Below are 11,647 nucleotides of genomic sequence, written 5' to 3'. Positions count from 1 at the left end.
CATGCCACATCTTTATGTAAATAGAGATCCTATGTTTAAAAGAGGTGGGCTTGTCCAGTGCTGGGGCTTCCTTTGCATGGTGACAATTCTGGGTCCAAACATGGCTGCCTGCAGAGTGAAGGTGACCTGACATGGCTGAAAGCCTGCTGGTTTTTTGGGGTGCCACAGGCTAACCAGACAATGGAGGTCCCGAGAATGAATCCCAGTCAGCCCTTTTACTATGAGAGAACTGCTGGAGATCCTGGGACACTGGTTTCTGGGCCTAGGAAGGGTCCTGGAATGCAATCAATCTTATCTTTGAATGAGTAGTTCCTGCTTGATGTGAGTAGGAAATGATAGGCAAGATTCATGGGATATCGATTATTTTTAATGAAGAATTGATGAAGCATGACCATAATCATCACAGTTATGAAATGGAGGCATCGGGGAAGATCCAAGCATTGGTAGTCACAAGGTAGTTCCCATCACAGGTCTCCATCTCTTCTACACTATAAAAATATGTACTTATTTGCATACTAACTTGCACTTACAAATGCATGACTATTTTCCCCCCTCCTAATCCCCTTCTCCCAGGGCTGTATCTCAGGTCCTAGAACTGGCCTACCTCCTTAGTGGCTCACAAGCTGGTGTGCTCACTTTTGCCCATTCACCAATTGGGCCTGCTAGGCCCTGAGTTTGTATCCCAGCACTGCCAAAAGATTATCCTGATGTGAGAAGCCTATCGATCCATCTGTTTTCCTGTCCTGAGAAAGACCTGGGTCTCAGGGAGGACGGAGATTACTACATAGGCAACCCTATACCCAAAGGAGTGGGTTGCCATCCATGTCAGCACAGTTATATCTGTCATCATAATCAATAAAATACACATTGCATCCATGCATAAGACACAAAATAAAGAGAACGAGTACACTGAATGCAAGATGTCACCCATCCATGTATGATAATATAGATCCTGTATTTAAACGATGAATTCATGATTATATTGATCCTCCCTTCCAGGGCTCAGTCTCAGAACCTGGGTACATCCTAGCTCCATAGTGGCTCACAGGCTGGTGTGCTCAAATTGACCCAATTCACCAATTGGGCCAGCTAGGCCCTGAGTTCAAATCCCAGCACTTGCGAAAGATTCATCTTGATGTGAGAAGCGCATCGATCCACCTGTTTTCCTGTCCTGTGAAAGTCCTGGGCCTCAGCCAGGATGGAGAATGCTATATAGGCAACTCTATAGCCATGGGAATAGGATGTCATCCATGTCAGCACAGATATACCTGTCACCATACTCAATAAAATAAACAATACATCCATGAATAAGACTCAAAATAAAAAAAAGATAACTACATTGAATGCAAGATGCATACCAAACCTGTATGTAAATAGAGATCCTATATGTAAAAGAGTTGGGCTTGTTATTTTGTCCAGTGCTTGGGCTTCAAATCAAGCCCTGGGCCAGGCCTGACATTCTAGTCTTCAAGGATGGTGAGCTTCCCCTTCTCCCACAGTGCAATGGGGTTACCCAGACCTGAGTTTAAATCCCAGCTCTAGCAGTATCACAGTGTGAGTTCTTAGCTAGGGTGCTTCATTCATAATTTTTTATTTATTTATTTTTTTGCCAGAGCCGGGCCTTGAACTCAAGTCATGGCAACTCTGCCTCAGCTCTGATCATCCTAGGCTGCAGCCTCTGGACCCACAGACCTCGGACCCTAGGATCCAGGGGCTTGCTGGAAAAATAAAAGCCCCGAGGGGGAATAAAAGCGGTGGAAAGTTCCACCTGGCACTTTTACATTTATTTTCCTTTGCATGCTGACCATGCTGGGTCCAAACACGGTGGCCTGCAGAGTGAAGGTTACCTGGTGTGGCTGATGGCCTGTTGGCCATCAGAAGAGCCAGAGGCCGACCCAGCAACGTAGGCCCCGGGGTCGAATCCTGGTCAGCCCCCATGCATTGAGGGAATGGTGGGAGATTCTGAGATACTCATTTCCAGACCTAGGAAGAGTCATGGAATTCGATGGATCTCATCTTTGAATGAGTAGTTCCAGTTTGATGCTAGTAGGAAATGATAGGCAGGACTTATGGGGTATAGATTATTTTTAATGAAGAGCTGATGAAACATGGCCATAATCATCACAGTCATGAAATGGAGGCATTGGGGAAGATCCAAGAATCATTAGTCACAAGGTAGACTGGATTCCATCACTGGTCGCCATCCTACTCTATACAAATATGTACTTATTTACATACTTCCTTTAGATTATGAAAGGATGACTGTTATGCTCCCCTTCTCCGCCCTGCCCCACGCCCACACAGGGCTCAATTTCAGGTCCTGGGAATGGCCTCGCTCCTTAGTGTCTCACAGTCTAGTGTGCTTACCTGGACCCATTCGCCTATTGGTCCTGCCATACCCCGAGGTCAGATCCCAGCACTGCCAAAAGATGAATCCTGATGTGAGAAGCCAATCGTTGCACCTGTTTCTCTGTCCTGTGAAAGTCCTGGGTCTCAGCTAGGATGCAGTATGCTATATAGGCAACTCTATATTCATGGGAATCAGTTGCCATCCATGTCAGCACAGTTATAGCTGTCATCTTATACAATAAAATACAAAATGCATCCATGACTAAGGCACACAATAAAAAGAATAACTACACTGAATGCATGATGCATTCCACATCCCTATGTAAAGAGAGATCCTATGTATAAAGTAGGTGAGCATATGATTTTTGCCAGTGCTCGGGCTTCAGTTCAGGCCCTGAGACTAGGCCTGACCTTGTAGTCTTCAAGGATGGTGAGCTTCACTTTCCCCCACAGTGCAACAAAGTTACCCAGTCCTGAGTTGGAATCTCAGAGGTGGCAGAAAAATGGTGAGAATTCTGAGCCAGGGTGTGCTATTGTTATTATTATTATTATTATTATTATTATTATTATTATTATTATTATTATTATTATTATTGCCAAGCATGGGATTTGAACTCAGTTCATGACAACTCTGCCTCAGCTTCAATCACTTCAGGCTGATGGGCTCCCATGGGCCTGTAGCCGATCCTGGGATCCTAGGCTCTAAAACTTTGCAGGAAAAACTGACAGAAAAATGACAGGAAAAGATGACAGAAAAATGACAGAAAAAATGTCGCAGGATGGATTTTTTATATTTTCTTGTTTTGCACGGTGACCATCCTGGGTCTGAATTACACGGCTGCAAATGGTACTTCACCTTGCATTGGAGAAGGCTAACGGCCCATCAGGGAAACCATAGGCCCATGCGGCAAAATAGGCCCTGAGCTTGAATCCTGGTCCTGACACCTACCAGTGCGGGGAGATCCCAAGATACTTGTTCCTATGCATGGGAATAACAATGAAATGTTAGCAAACGCATGATTGAATGAGAAGTTTCTGCGTGTATTGGTCAAGTCCAAAATTAGAGGCAGTGATCCTAGGACAATGATTCATCTTAATGAATGGTTAATTAAGCATGAAAAGAATACTATTCCTTCAATGGTGGCATAATAAAGTCCTAAGAGTTAGTAGGAATGTAGTTGATGTCATTGAATATTACGTAGATATCTCTGGCACTATGTACAAATATATTTTTTTTGTTGTTCTACCACCTGTCTATCCATGTATGGCTATTTTGTCCACTCCTGCAGCTCAATCTCAGGGTCTGGAAATGCCCTGGCAGCTTCATTGGCTTGAGGTTGCAGTTTTGACACACCCATTCAGGGTCTGAATTGGGTCTGCTAGGCCCTGAGTTCAGATCCCAGCACTGCCAACAATTGGATCATGGAGTAAGAAGCTGAGTGTGATAGCTGTTTTCCTTTTCTCTGAGAGTCCTGGGTGTCAGACATGATGGAGAACACATGTGCAAATCTAGATACTATGTGATGGGTTGTCATCAATATCATGAATGGAATGTGTGTCATCAGAGTCAATAAAAAATCTCATATCTAAAATATACTGGGAAATCAGAAAATTAAATCGCCCAACAACAAATCCTCAAAGAAACAATTGCCCAATAAAAGAGTGGGCAAAAGACTTAAAGAGAAACTTCTCTGAAGAGGAAAGAAGCATGGCCAATAGACACATGAAGAAATGCTCAACCTCCATAGCCATAAAAGAAATGCAAATCAAAACAACATTGAGATACCACCTCACACCAGTTAGAATGGCTATAATCAAGAACTCTAATAACAACAGATGCTGGAGGGGATGTGGACAGAAGAGAACCTTACTGCATTGTTGGTGGGAGTGTAAACTTGTTCAACCACTTTGGAAAGTAGTATGGAGGTTCCTCAAAAGACTTCACATAGAACTCTCCTATGACCCAGCAATCCCACTTTTGAGCATTTACCCAAATGTTTACAAACAAGACCACACTAAAGCTACCAGCACGACTATGTTTATTGCAGCACTATTTACTATAGCTAAGATATGGAACCAGCCCAGATGCCCCTCAGTAGATGAATGGATCAAGAAAACGTAGTATATATACACAATGGAATTCTATGCCTCCATCAGAAAGAATGACATTGCCCCATTTATTAGGAAATGGAAAGACTTGGAAAAAATTATATTAAGTGAAGTAAGCCAGGCCCAAAGAAACATAGGTCCCATGGTTTCCCTTATTTGCAATATCTAGTATATGTCTGGGTCAAGCAGAATAGGTCAGATAAGGTGATGTTAGGGAAATGAACCCTAAGATATGTACTCAAATGATTTTTCTCTCTCTTGTGATTGTTTCTGACACATGTATAATATTATTTCTTTGTTGCTTTGTACGTCCCTCTCCCACAGTATAACACCTGCTTTCACTGTATTTGATGTCGGTATAATTTGTGGAGGGGAACAGGAAAAATTAATCGTTTAAATAGGGATACAGGTGGACCCATTGCAGCAATGAGATGTACAAGTCGTTATGTCAAAAATGAACTTTACAACATTGGTGCAGGGGGAGTGTGGGGGAGGAGCAGGGAGGATTGGTTGGGGGGGTGAGAGGGAACATGGGAAGGGATGGGAAGTGGAAACAAAGGAGGAGGCTACAATGCTTGATATGAAATTACTCATTATCTTGCCCATGTAATTGTATCCCCTATGTACAGTATTTTCACAATTAAAAAATGGAAAATAAATGAATAAAACAAAAATACAATAAATAACCAATACAAACAGGACATGGACTGAAAATCTATATGTAAGTAGAAATCTTACCTTTACAATATATATAAATAGAATTTTTCCAGGGCTGGGACTTTAATTCATGCCTAGGGACCAGGCCTCACTTTCTTGTCTTCAAGCATGGTGAGCTTCCCCTTCGTCCACAGTGCTTCAGAGTTACCCAGGCCTTAAGTTCAAAATCAAAGGTAGGAGAAACAGCGTGAATTGCAAGCCAGGGAGCTAATTTTTTTCTGCTTTTTGCTTTTTTTGCCAAGCATGGTCTTGAACTCAGGTCATGGTAACCGTGCCTCAGCTTTCATCACCATAGGCTGGGGTGCAGCCGCTGGAAACACAAGCTATCCTGGGATCCTAGAACTTCAGGCCCTGTGCAACGGGGGAATTGCACAGAAAAAAGTGGCAGGATGGCATTTTTACATTTTCTTACTTTGCAGTATGGCCATCTGGGTCTGAGTGATCTGGCTCCAAAGCATACTTCACCTTGCATTGCTGAAGGCTTGCAGGCTACTGAGGAAGCCATAATCCCGAACAATGATTAGCCAAGCACCAGTGGCTCTCACCAGTCCTCCTTGATACTTACAAGGCTGTGATAGGAGGATCATGGTCAAAGTAACCCTAGGCAGGAAAGTCCTTGAGACACCTGTCCAACCTCAATGCCAACAAAGCCAGAAGTAGAGCTGTGTGGCTCCAGTGGTAGAGGGCTAATCTTGAGCAAGAACACCTCATGGACTGTGACCAGATCCTGAGTTCAAGGTCCAGGACTGGCAAAAACAGACATACACACAATCTGTGCAGCCATCTGGCTAAAGCAGGTCTCCCTCTTGTCCCCAACTGGATTGGACAGACTTTCCTGGTAAAGGAGCTGCTGTCATGTTGACTAGGCCCATTTGGTCTGCATCCCAGGATTCCAGGCACACCCCCATTTTTTCATCGTTCTTTTTCACCAATGGGATCCAAGAATAGTGGACATGCCCATATTACATGCTTCCCAGTAGCACCTGGAATCCCTCTGTTGGGTGACACCACTATCAGCAGTTGAGGAATGTAGAGGTGGCTGAGTGGTGAGCAAGAGACTCCAGGTGACTTTGAGGTAGAGTAGGAAACGATGTCCTAGTCAGTGAGTGGGAGAATAGAAGATTTTCTAGAGCCTGGGAATGTGGCCAGCCCAACTTTCCCGTCCTGGCGCTCAGATGTCTGAAACAATAAGAATCAATGAGAGAACTGTGGGCAAAAAGCTGCCACAAGAACACCAGCAGTATCCTCCCGACAGACCTGAAACATTCAAGAAAACAAAGAACACGAAAAAGGGAGGGATCCCCAAGACAAACACCACTGGGGAGCGAGATTGAATGGAGAGTCCAGCGAAAGGTGATGCCGACCATGGGCCTACCCTGACTTTGGACTCAGTCACAGCCACCAGGGTCCAGAGTGTCAAGGGTCCCAATCCCACCAAGGATCCACAGAGGTGCTACCTGCATATGGTGCCCACCCTGGACCACAGAAAAGAAGAAACCAGGCACTCTGTGCCAAGATCCAACCACTGAAGTAGGGAGACAGACCCGCAGGGTCAATGGGAGTAAGAGAGGGAGAAGATAGACCAGATACATGCAGCACCAAAAATGGAGGTAGAAATCCAAAAGGCACCCATACAGCGGTTGGTTTCGGCAGAAAGCGATTTACAATGTGCACTGGCCCAAGTGCAGCAGGCCGCTGATGACAGAGAAAGGGAGCATGAAGCTGTCACCAGCTGCCTACAAGCTACAGAGTGGCGTGTGGCAGAGCTGGAGATAGTGGCTTCTCTGGTCACTGCTGCAAAGGAGAAGACCAAAATGTTCCTCAAACAGCTGAATGATGTGATCCTTCAGCTCGAGGAAAATACCAGAAACTTTGATGACCTGGAGCAAGTGAACACAGAGTTGCAGGAGAAGGTGGAAGTGCTGTAGATACAGAGGAGCAACATGAAGAAGAGAATATGCAAGTTCCAACAAGCGCTGGAGGGCATTAGGTACTGAAGATGGAGTTGAATAACCTGGAGGAACAACTTCATATCCAGGTCCAGGAAAACCAGTCTCCGTCTTCAGAACGTGGAGCAGCAGGAGCAACTGCAGAGACTGGAGGAGAAAGCCTAGGATCAGCAGGAGACCCCTGAGACCCCACGATGTGCATGTGTGTGGGATAGACAACCGGAGGAAAAGCTGGCCCTGCTGTGGGACGCTCTCCACCGGGTGAGCAGTGAGAAGGAGGAGCTTGCCAGCATCCTGGACACAAAGCAGCAGATGAAGAAACATCTGCGGGAGCAGTAGGACTGCTCAGAGAAGAAGATAGAGAAATGGATAGTGGTGGCTGAGAGAGAGAGAGAGCCAAGCAGCTCAGGAGCAGCAGGAGCAGTCCCTGGGCCAGTGCAGGAGTTCAGAACCTCCTGTGAATGGCACATTGTCTCCAATGAGTGACTGTGGTCTGAGAAGGAGGCCCTGCAGCAGCACTTAGAGAGGCAGATCCAGCTGCTGGAGCAGCTGATGCAAGTGAAGGGCTCAACAAACTGGAGGGACCAGGTGGTGTCCCCGAAGTGGCAGGACACTCTCAAGTGCCTGGAAGCCACCAGATCACAGGAGGAATGCCTGCAAGCCCAGCTGAGCTTCCTGGCTTTCCCTGGGGAAGGGGAAGGGATGAGCCCTGGAGAAGCAAAAGGTAACTAGGTGAATCCCCCCCACCACATGTGACCATCACACAGGATGGAGAGGTTCCCCAGACCAAGAGTGACATGGCTCTGAGAGTGCTCTTGGAGGATGAGATCCACAGGGGGAAACCCTGACCCAAGAATGGTGGGCTAGCTTCAGGCACCCCATGGCCAACCCAGCAGCTCAGTGCCAGACTGAGCTGGAGCCACAGACCCTCATCCATGACCTGCCTGATGAGGTGGACTTCCAGAGTCCAGCAGGTAAGCTCCACCATTGATGCAGCCAGCTTTTGGCACACATCCAAACTATCAAGGAGTCCCTCATGGTGTGTAAAGAGCAGATGTTGGTCCTGAATGAGCTATGTTGGGAAAAAGCCCAGTGCATGCACTGGCTGTCTCAGGAGAAGATCGAGAAGAGGAGAGTGTTGAGGAGCTGCTGTCACTCCTAGCCAGGGAAAGCACAGACAGCAGTTTCCAGATGCCAGCACAGGCTGAGCCTCCCATCCCCCTCCCCAACACTGCTTCAGAAGCAACTTGAAGACAGCATGGAAACTGCCAGAGGAGAGGTCAGGGTTCCCGACCCCATAGTGGATTCCCCCAAGGAGCAGGTCCTGCCCCAGATGCCCCACATCCAGATCTGCCCACAGCTTCCAGGCTCAGGGGAGGAGTGCTCTCTCACTTTCTCCGGTAGACTGATGTAGATGACGACTCTCTATGTGACATACTGACTCTCAAAAGCGTTGGCAGCCACCAGAAGTAGGTGACCAAGTGGCTTTCTCTCAGGCCTCCATCTGCCGGGCAACGGGAAGGTTAAACTGGGGATAGGGTAGGGCAGAGGCTGAAGGGAGTTGGCCCAAACTCAAGGGACATCTAATGGCCTATTGGTGGCCCATTGGTGACTTCTGGCATGCTAGGCAAACACTCTACCACTGATCCACATTCTCAGCTAGGATGATTTTTCCCCCTCCCAAACCCATATGGCCATTCCTCAGATAAATAGGAAGTAGGGGCTAGGATTAATATGAAGCACAAGTCTGGTTCAACCCAAAATATTCCCCTGCCCCCTCTTCCCACACCCTGAGTTGAAGTTTTTCTTCTACCATTGAGGGATGAGAGAGGGAGGGGGGAGTCCCAAGAAAATACCAACAACAGTGGCCCCCTGAGTCCCACATCCTTCCCCACACAAGTGGTCCTCCAGATTCCAATCTTACCTGACTCAATGTAAAGTCTAAACTGTCTCCCTACCACTGCAAGGCTCAGGATGAAATAAAAGTCAGCCCAGGCCTCAGCCCACACCCAAAGTGGAAGCTCCTAGTCCCAGACCTACTTCCACCTCTGACTGCCCCTAGTTAGGCCACACCCACCACTCACCACTATGATGGTGGTGATGACCTCATGGATGGATTCCAGGAAGAAGGTCTATGGCAAAGAGCAGAAGCATCAGGGTGAGCAGGGCAGAAGGAGGTGGGGTGATTGCTCTGGGATCTTCCTTGGAGCCCTCCCATCCAGCCAGAACCATGCTGACCCAAAGCACGAACAAGGCCAGGGGGTGAGACGAGATGGAGGAGCACAGGATTAAAGGAGGTACTGCTTTGTCTTGGAGGACTTGATTAATTCCAATTATAATTAATTCCAATTACATTTGGCCCATGCCAATCCCAAAGACATCATGCAATGCCTCTCCGTGTTGTTGTTGGTCGTGAAGGCTGTCCCTGAGCTCTTTTTCTCAAGGCTGGCACTCTACCACTTGAGCCACACTGCCATTTTTGTTTTCTGATGGTTCATCGATAAGAGTCTCATACACTGTCCTGCCCAGACTGGCTTGGCACCATGATCCTCCAGATCTCAGCTTCCTGCGTAGCTAGAATGACAGGCATGAGCCACCAGTGCCCAGTATGTGATGCCTTTTGAAGGCATCTTGGCGAGTCTGTAAAGGAGCCCCAAAGGGCCTGGATAGACGATGACCCAATCAAGGAGCCGGGATGGGGGAAGGTTGACCTTCTAGCCATTCTGTTCCTCCAAAATTGAAGATGCCAGGTGATGTTGTATGCACCAAACACCTGGGCCAGCAGCCACCAGGCTTAGTGGGGGAAAAAGTAGAGAATACCCAAAGACTGCAGTGTAGAAATCTCTGATTTTGCATATATGTGGTGTGTGTGTTTGTGTTTGTGTGTGTGTGTGTGTGTGTGTGTGTGTGTGTGTGTGTGTGCAGCCCCACTTCCTTTTTGATGGTTAATTGTAGGTATGAGTCTCAAGGACTTTGCTGTCCATGGTGGCTTTGAATCATGATTGGGGGCCCCAGGGAAGCAAGAGTAAACACAAGTGACAAGTACAATCCCTATTGTGGGCCACTCCTGCCCCCTGGTGGCCACACACGGAACATGCGGTCTCATGCCATTATCCTCTAGAGTTCAATTTGGGCAAGTTACTAGGGCCAAGCTGACTTTTGCTCACCCTGATTGCTGATGCCTGAGTAGGTCTGTTCAACCCTAGGCCCAGAGAGCTCCAGGAGGCCCAGCTTTCCAGGGCAACAGGGAAGGGAGAGGTCAGCTCCAGGCTGAGCTAAGAGCCTTTGCCCACGGATACCCTAACTTGGCCTTACTTATCACCATAAGACCTGTCAAAGAAAAACCCCCAAAAACAAAATTGGATCTGTGCCTCCAAGTGTTAGAGCTCTAGCATTGAACCAAAGAGCTCAGGGACAGGGCCCCCAAGCTTTTAGTTAAAGACCCCCAGCTGACTTCCCTCATAAAACACAGCTTGTCTAAATGTGAACTGGTAGGATTTGTGACGTGTTTCTGAAGAATGGTGATACTGAAGAAAGCACCCTAATTCTAATGACAGCTGAACTTGTGACATACAGCTATGTGCTGAGTCCTTCACAGGGCGCTATTTACTGGGTCCTTCCCTCATGGGAGTTATATGCTGAGTCCTTAAAAAGATGTTGTTTGCTGAGTCATCCCAAAGGGTGCTATGTGCTGAATCCCTGAGAAGAGTGGGCCATCCTGGTTTTTTTTAAAGGGGGCTTTTTGCTGAGTCCATTACACAAAGTATTGTACTCTGAGTCCTTCAAAAGTTGTGGTGTGTTAATGCATCCTAAAGGGTCCTGCTATGTGTGAGCCATTGAGAAGAGAGGGATGAAGTGTATTTTGAGTGCTGTGTGCCAAGTCCTTTCCATAGGGTGCTCTGTACTGTCCTTCATATGGTGCTGTGTGCTGAGAGCTTCCACAGTGTGGTATGTGCTGAGTCCTTCAAAATTGTTCTGTGTGCTGAGTTTATCGAAGGAAGCTGTGCACTGGGTGTTTTACACAGCGTGCTTCAACACAGATTATGATGAGTCCCTGGGAAAGAGTGCTATGTGCTGAGTGTTTCAAAGCATGCCATTCACTGAGTCCTTTACACTGTGGGCTATAGACTCCCTCCTTCAAAGGGTGCTGGGTAGAGTACTCAGCATACTACATGCTGAGTCCTTCAAGGGGAGCTGTGTGCTGAGTCATTTACACAGGGTGCTTTGTGCTGATTTTGGAAGTGTGCTGTGTGCTGAGTCATCCCAAAGGGTGCTATGTTCTGAGTCCTTGAGAGGTGGTTATCCCCAACAATCACACAGACACAAACACAAACACACATACACACAGGAGTGTCACCATGCAACTGCTTGGTGTGTGGAGTGGAGGGGGATGGAGGAGAGTCTCCTCCAGCGGTGGGGCTGAGGGGAGATTCGATCCCCTGGGCCGGTACTGGGGGTGGGGGTAATGTTGAGCTGAGGTAAGGCTGCAATTGCCATGGTCTAGAAGCCTCAGGGCCCAGTCA

At 47.3% G+C, this 11,647-nt stretch overlaps 1 long non-coding RNA gene across 2 annotated transcripts; it reads right to left on the bottom strand.

Annotated features, from left to right (window-relative positions):
- Positions 1-3,152: 3,152 nt before the first annotated feature.
- LOC138822894 (uncharacterized) lies at positions 3,153-9,154 on the bottom strand. Of its 2 annotated transcripts, XR_011370664.1 has the most exons (5): positions 9,049-9,154; positions 8,517-8,628; positions 6,159-6,354; positions 5,197-5,329; positions 3,153-3,328 (listed from the first exon to the last, which is right to left on the bottom strand). It is a non-coding gene; the product is annotated as an uncharacterized lncRNA (long non-coding RNA). The 2 variants fall into 2 exon arrangements; XR_011370663.1 differs by lacking the exon at positions 8,517-8,628.
- Positions 9,155-11,647: the final 2,493 nt, after the last annotated feature.

The sequence above is a fragment of the Dipodomys merriami genome, unplaced genomic scaffold (assembly GCF_024711535.1).
Source record: "Dipodomys merriami isolate MVZ:Mamm:240054 unplaced genomic scaffold, mDipMer1.0.p SCAF_1164, whole genome shotgun sequence".
Classification (NCBI taxonomy): domain Eukaryota; kingdom Metazoa; phylum Chordata; class Mammalia; order Rodentia; family Heteromyidae; genus Dipodomys; species Dipodomys merriami.
Note: the sequence above shows the minus strand (reverse complement) of the source record. Positions and strands in the feature narration are given on the sequence as shown.